The sequence below is a fragment of the Nicotiana tabacum genome, chromosome 4 (genome assembly GCF_000715075.1).
Source record: "Nicotiana tabacum cultivar K326 chromosome 4, ASM71507v2, whole genome shotgun sequence".
Taxonomy (NCBI): Eukaryota; Viridiplantae; Streptophyta; class Magnoliopsida; order Solanales; family Solanaceae; genus Nicotiana; species Nicotiana tabacum.
In genome coordinates this window covers 5,054,146-5,062,509 of record NC_134083.1, presented here as the reverse complement: position 1 = coordinate 5,062,509, position 8,364 = coordinate 5,054,146, and positions in this window count along the sequence as shown.

Genomic DNA, 8,364 nt, shown 5'->3' with positions numbered 1-8,364 from the left:
GAGCGCAGAGGCTTACAAAAATAGAAAGAAGGGATTATATAAGGAAAGAAAATACAATTATTAACAAAGAGAAAATAAACTTACCCGATTCAGGGCATGTTGAGCTTTGTTGAAAAGACAAGAAACTCCCACCTCGACCAAGTTCGGTGACATCTTCTACCCTGACAAAATAACCATGGAAAGGTTCTTCCTCTTCATGGGCTCCTTCCCCGTGATAGGCCTCCACGGCCTGAGCGTCGCGTATCATCGACTGGGAAAATGAAGGAAACGAGGAATCCCCGGTCTCTATTTCCCCGAGTAGATCTTTTGGGGCGTCGCCTCCGTCTTGGGGAGCCTCAAGACCGGTTTATGCACAGGCTTTCACCGCCTCTTCGACAATCTCTTTGCCCCGAGGTAAAGCATCTTCGGTTCCCTTCGGCTCGAGAACTTGGGTCGGAGTCCCCTCCTCGACCTCATCGAGCCTAGACGGAGCAGTATCAACTCCCATCAATTCCAAAGCTTTCTGAATATCGGTGCCAGCTCGTACACGGGCCACCAGCCCAGAACCACCTTCTTCTTCTTCTTCATCTCTTAGTCTTTGGACTGACTCCATACTCATTGGAATTGTGTTCCCCTTGGGTTTACGGGCCGCTTTCTTCTTGATTTTTTGACCCTCGGGGTTCGTGGCCCTTTTTCTCTTAATCTCCATCGTCGGTTTTGAGATAGGCGGTAAAACCTCTTCATCTCCGGGTGAGGTCTCATAACCGTATCCTTTCCGAGACCTATAAAAGGAGAAAGTAAATAAACTCATACTTGAGAAAAAATGCTTGAACGATAGGTAAATTGGTAAGCCAAGAAAAAGGCTTACCATGAGTACGAGCCTCCCACCGACCCTTTGACAAATCGCGCCATGCGCGCTCGGCGTATGACGACGTCGAAACCAGGCTCCTGACCCAGTTCTCGAGGTGGGAAACTGCACCCGGCATCCAAGCAACGGCTGCATCAAGAAAAACACTGATAAGAAAAAATAAAGAAGTTAAAACAACAAAAACTAAAAATGGGGTCATACTTACGTTTTATATTTCATTTCTCAAGAAATGGCATACTCTCAGTCGGGATTAGGTACAAGGTCTTCACCCGAACAAACCGGCCCATCCAACCCCGATCTTTGTCTTCATCTATACTCGAGGCAAACGCCTTGGTGGCCCGGCGTTGAAGCTTTATCAGCCCACATCGGTAAAGTCGAGGGCTATATAATCTTACGAGGTGGTCGAGGGTGAAGGGAAGCCCTTCGATTTTGCTCACAAAGAAACGGAGTAGTATCGCAATCCTCCAGAATGAAGGATGAATTTGACCGAGGGTCACCTGGTATTTCTTGCAAAAATCGACGATGACTGAATCGAGGGGACCTAGCGTGAAAGGATAAGTATAAACACTCAGGTACCCTTCTACGTGGGTAGTGATCGCCTCCTCCGGTGCCGGTATCACAACCTCTTTGTTTTCCCAATTACAGTCTTTTTTTACCAGATCAAGAAGACTTTTGGTATCGAGCATATATATCTCGATACCGGCTCGCATCGACCAGCAATCGATGAGGGTTTCTCGACCTTAAAGTCGGAATGAATAACGCACCCCCCGGGAACAAGTTCTTCAAGGCTCGATCCACTATTGTTTTCTAGTCGGCCGGCCGAGATGAGGAAGCAACCTCTTTCTGCGGAACGGTTTTAGATATTTTGGCCATTTAGTTTTTGTGAATGAAGGAGAATGAAGATGGAAGTATTTGGTGTTTTATGAAGAACAGGCAAAGAAATTTGAAAACTTGGAAATATGGAGCTTTGGAGAAGGCAAAAAAACTATGAAGATAGGAATGAAAAACTTTGAAACTAAAAGTTTGGAATGATGAAGAAAGGAGCTATTTATAGATTTCACAGTGACGGTTCAAAATTGGCAGTGGCCGACCATCGACTGACGCGCACTTAATACCTTGGTAACTTGACCGACGGGACGTTTGTCACATACGTCAGAATCGGGCTCGTCGTAGACGTCAGTGTTCATCTAGTCAGAGGTTGAAAAATCATATCATTTCTCGCCACCTTCTTTCCGAGAAATGAGGAGACTATCTGTATACGGTCAAAACTGAGTTTGCCCTTCGTGTGACTAATCAAGATTGGAGCATGATGAATAGAGATTCGTCATTATAATATCGATCTATGATGCAAAGTTGGAAGGTCGAGCTCGAGACCCAGAGACCAATCATTACCGAGATCGAGTTAAGATCGAGCTCGAGACCCAGAGACCAATCAATACCGAGACCAGCCAAGATCGATACCGAGCCAAAGAACAAAAAAGCCGTTATAACCGCATTTGGGGAGAGAATCTCGGTAGAAATCACGGCTTGAATGAAAGAAAAGTTTATTAATTAATCTATCATGAGATCCCCACTATATATTTTTAATTATATCCAAAGTAGGATTCCCTCACTATATTAAGAGTGGTTATCATCTGTAAAAGAGGAGATTTTATTCATTCACATTCAGATTCACTGAGATTTATATAACATCTAGCAAATATTATCCTTTTTGGGCTTTGATATTGATTCATCTTGTTTTCTTATCAATCACTGTGTATTCAATTTGGGTTTGTATACATTTTCTTTTATAACTAATTTAAATATCCTTTTATATATTTTTTCAGATTTGTATCAATTTATATCACGTATTCTTAGAACTACATACAAATTCAACTCTATCCGTTTTTCGGTTAAAAATACATCTCAAACGTTTATGTGTCTGGATCAAAAGTATGTTGTATAGTAGTTAAATATCAATGATTGTCTCCTTGTTAATTAAACAAAAGAAATGAAAATTCTTTTTTTCATTTCTGTTTGCTTAATTCTTTAAATGTGCGACGCAAATGATTAAGTTTCAATGACCTCGAATAGAAAGGAGGTGTACATCTTTTTCGCATCCACCCAATAATACCATTTTTTGCAGCCAAGCAAAAAAAGACAATATAGAATGATGTTCGTTAACCCCATTTAACTTGTTTGCTTTATTTTCAATTCATTTTAACTATGTTTGTCTGGACAAATTTTCACTTAGTGAATTGTCACTCTCACCATTTTTGCCTTAACTTAAAATTGAAGGACATTAATCATCCCGTTGCCAACATTTTGCCCACTCTATGAACACCATTTTTGTAGATATAAATCCTAATACAAATGTCTAAGTAAAATAATCGAGCAAGTTTAAAGGGCTGCTTATGCATTCAGCCTACTCTTACCCCTTACTTTCCTTAGTTCATACCCCACCCCTCCAAAAATTAATAAAGACCAACATGCTCTGATTAAGAGTGTATGTATTGATAAATAAATAAATAGGATAATATTCATTCTCGTGTTGAGAATTAGTTTATGTGATTATAAGTCTTTACTATTAAGACAATATGAATGAGTTGTGGCAGTAGTCAAACTAGGTAGGCCTAGCAAATTTCTCATTCAATTATTTTTCGTGCATGGCTTTAGTTTATTTAAACTTTGGAGTAGCAGTCTTAAATAATTTAGGTAAGAACAAATCAGTTTTACAAACTGTCTTCCGCAACTTCAGAAAATTAAGCGGTCCACCAAATAAAGACATTTACTAAATGTATAATAACAATGCCTTAAAACACGTAGGCCATAGCTAGTAGCTTCGATTGAAAAGCCTGTTAATTAAATTAAGCTTTCAATTTAATTCAGTGTTTGTGTTATGAACTCAAAATGGCAACTTGAATACTCTCAGCGTGCTACATTTTACTATGAGAATGTAGTCATTAAGACTGAGAGACAATTTAATTATATATATTCACATGTGAAAAGTAGGAAATTAAAAGTCCCAAATGAAGATCCATGATAGTGCCACATAATTAAAAAGTCTCTGAAAACTCAAAAGCATCTCTGCGAATATTTCATTATTGTAGTAAACTTATCTCTTAAAATGAAAAAAATTACTACTGTAATAAATATGTACATGTACGTAGCAATCATAGTAATTAACCTATTTAAACAACTTAAAAGATTGATCTGGATTAAATATATACCTTGTTATATCTAAAGTAACAAGAAGTGAATCAAAGATTTAAATTTAATGCGTCCAATTTGATCGAACACATTACACTTCTGAAATTATAATAATTTAATTTAATATTAATTGAGATTCAAAAGATTGACTTTGAACCCATCATTGGAGTAGCAATAAATATGCATGGGTGTTAGCAAGGTTTTTGTTCTTAATAAAATTGAAAACTAATGAACATGTACATGTTAATAGCCCAGAATCAGTAATTTATAACATGGAATAATTTTGTGGGGTGAGGTAACAGATGGAAACGTACATTTATCATCATGTGAGCAGTGTGTCTCATTTATATGTGAAAAATGATTAGCAGATTAGATAGGCACAACAATGCAGAAATCTGTACTTTCTAAGTTAGGGCCACCACCATGTGATTTTGATGAGTGATGACAATGATTGCCCATACAATGCATGTGAATTTAATTGGGTGATGAGATAGTGTTCCTTAGAAGTACTTTAATTAAAGTTTCGGGTTTTAATCCAAATTTTGATAGAAAACGCTTTTTACTTTAATGGACCTTACACGACGTGAATCTAAATTAATCAGGTTCCAAAATAGGAGCCTAACATCGGATGAAAAACAAAATATTGCATGTTTAGATGTGAAAACTAAACTCACTAAATTTTGGGCAAAGAACCACACAAAAATCCAGTACATATTGTAGCCCTTACAGTCATCACTATGTATATTGAAAAAACGGTATAAATAATAAAGTAAAAATTATGCATGACTAACATTGATAACGTTACACTTTGGTAGAAACTCCTTCTAATATACAATTGAGTCTAACTATAAATTTTAGTGGAAGTTTACAAATCCAATTTAACCAAAATTTCCTTAATTACTTTCATTGAACAACGATTATTACTGTCAATCATACTCTAACTTATAAAAACTTCAAACTAAAGTAATGAGCATGCTGTTGGTAAATGCATACTAGAAATTTATCTATACTGTATCTTGTATGGGTCGAAATTTGTCTTTAGAATATTTGAGCCAAAAAATTAGTATTAATGTAAGAGTTCACAAGTCGTTGTTTGTCTAAATGGCCTAAGAAGCAGCGAAGTATGTGGTCGAAGAGTCAACGACACTCGTAGTCGAGGTATCAACAAAGGTCGAGGACCGTTGATATAGCTGTAACAATTAGTTTTCAAGATAGGACATTAAAGAGAATATTCTAGTGGATATTCTCTGCACTTGTATTATAAGGATTTCTTAGAAATATGTCCCATATAAATAGGAAAAGAGACAATGATAGGGGAGATGTGATATCTATTTGTAATGAACATACTTTGACTTAAAGATTCGGCTCTCGTTGTTAAGATACAAACATCACATTTTCACTGAGATTCTTGTCCATACTTTTCCATAGAATAACTCGAATATTCAAGGATCTATCCATCATTCATCATTGACGGGAGGAACATCCACTTATTCTTTCCTTTCTTGGGTGACCCATTCGCTCTATTTACTTAAATGTCATTTATTGTTGTTCTTTATCATTAAATGCTATTTTATTACATCTGGTTTCTAGAGTATTTATTGCATGTTATCGCCATTATTCGACCAGATCTACGTAATATATGTTGCTTCTTTAAAAAATCCGTCTAGGAATATTATGGTTAGCTAAAATTAACCCTTATTTCTATAAATTTAATTATTTGAATCAAGATCTATATTTTTTGGTCAAACATGTATATCTTCTAAATTGTTTGCACCCCACATTCAATAACTTTAACTAGAAGAAAGTTTGTTTAACTATCCTTTATCTATCTAATAAATGTCTCAATTAATACTTCACTAGTTGGAATAGTAAGGGTGATTTGAAGGGAAAAAAGTAATAATAAATATTTTTGGCAGAATAGCCTGTCAGACATCTGTACTTGTACGTGTTTGTTATCTCGATCCCTGTATTCAATAAAGTTTCATCAAGACACCTGAACTTAGTCAAAACATGTATTTTAAACTCCTTCGGCATTATGTGTTGGTCACTCACCTGACGTGGAGAAAATATCATGTCCACATCAGATAAATTGATGCCACATCTTTATTTATTTAAATAATACTCTTTAAAAATATTTCAAATCCATCTCCATCTTCCTATGTTGTCGGCGATCCTTATCACCGAGAAACAACCGAAAAATCGGAGTCACCTTACTGTTTTGCTCTATTTCCTCATTTCTGGGCATAATCTTAAACCCTAATTCATATACATAAAACTCTTCAATTTTGATAAAAAATTTCTACTTCATCTCCTTACTATCACTATTTTAGGTAAATTCATATCACCATAGTAATCTTAGAATTTACAGAGACACAAAAAGGGGGCAACAACCAACGAGTAAAAAATAAAGAACTACATCCATGGAAGTATTTCACTGCCGACCATCATAAAGCAAAACCAGATAACTGAAAAATAATAACAAGCGGACTCCACTACCTAGTTCTCCACTCACCAGACTCCTTTGAAAAACCCATGACCACCATGGACTAATGAACACGATCGTAGAAAAAATCACTGAATTACTTCGCATTTTCATGGCTTCTTGATATCCTTAAAAACTTTAACCCCATTAACAGATTTGTTTATTTAGCTTCCCTAAAAGAAAATCCTTCTCCTTTTTATACTGTAATTTTAATTTTGCTGTTGACTATCTATAAAGGGCAGAGGGGTAGTGGGGGGGGGGAGGGGGGGAGGGGTCGGGAGAGGGGGATTACGATAGGAAAGAAGAGGGAGAAGAAGATGAGGAAAAACGGGGGACAAATAAGGCTGAAGGGGTAGGGATGCTTGGGTTGGGAAATAATTTTACTCTTTTTCTTTTTATGGTTATTTTTTATTATTTTTAATATTTTTAAATTAAAATTAATATATTCATTCTCCTTTTTAGAGCGTATAGCCACTCATTTTTCTGACTCAGCAAAATGAATGACACATAAGCTCAGTCAATGGTCAGAGGGATTTAAAACACATGTTTTGACTGAGTTCAAGTATCTGGATAAAACTTCATTGAATACAGGGATCGGGATGACAAACAGGAACAAATACAGGTATTTGTCAGGCTATTATGCCAATATTTTTTTATTTTTCTAAAACGTCTAATATTTATAAGTTCAGATTGTTAAAAGGATTAATATTTGAGACAAAATGGAGTATAATATAATATACATATTTTTGCATATAGTGCAGTAAAAAAAGAAGAAAAAGGGAAGGTAAAAGGAGTTAGCAGAGAGTTGTACGTTGGTATCAAAGTAGGGAGCGTCATCGTAACTTAAACCCGAAAGCATTGGACCACACACTATGGCCCATGGTTTCAGGGACACAAGAAAGGCCCACAATTGCAGTTGGTAGGCCCAATGCCCCTTGATATTTGGGATTTTTGATTCCATCTTCAATCCCTATGATTTAAATTAAATGTTAATAATCCAGCTAACCTTGATTATATCAACTCTCTATTATTGAAGCTCCAATAATTCCTTTTTGGAGCTCGGATTTAAGTATGGCAGCCTGGTGTATAAAATATCTCATATTCATACAGGGTCCGAGGAACGGACGTACCTCTAGAGAGTAATGTAGACATCTTATCCTAACGTAAATATTAATGATTGCTTTCACGGTTTGAACGCGTGGCCTATAGGTCACACGATTTGAGTGGCTGGGGTAATTCACACCAAAATGAATATAAAAGATCACTTTAGAATATGGTGATGCGGTAAATATACGTCAACTTTTAATCAAATATTTTGAATTCAAACTTTACTAATTAAAATTTCTTGAGAACGCTTTATCTCTTTAATTGGAATGTCCATTACAAACTATTCTCTCCGTCTCAAATTATCTGTTGTGTTTTTCTTTTACAGGATTCTTAAGAAACATTAATTTATAAAGGACTATTGACTATTTTATTCTTATTTATGTCTTAAGATATAATCTTTATTCATCGAATATTTATTCTATTTATGTGTCATTTTCATTTTCAAGGACAATCAATACTAAAGGTAAAATGAGAGAAAAATATGATAAATAATTTGAGATAATTATTTTTAAAAATTATGACAGATAATTTGAGGTGAATGGAGTAATTAGTTTTTTGAATATGGAATGATCTAAAGAAAATATGAGAGGAAATGAGTGAGGAACTATATTAATGTTGCCCTACCCAATGGAAATGGGGATTCTTGTCCCATGGGTACAAAATATTTTGTCTCATAATCAGCAGATAAAAACAAAAATTACCCTTTCGAAGCGCATCCTAGTTTCCTATTAATAAAAGA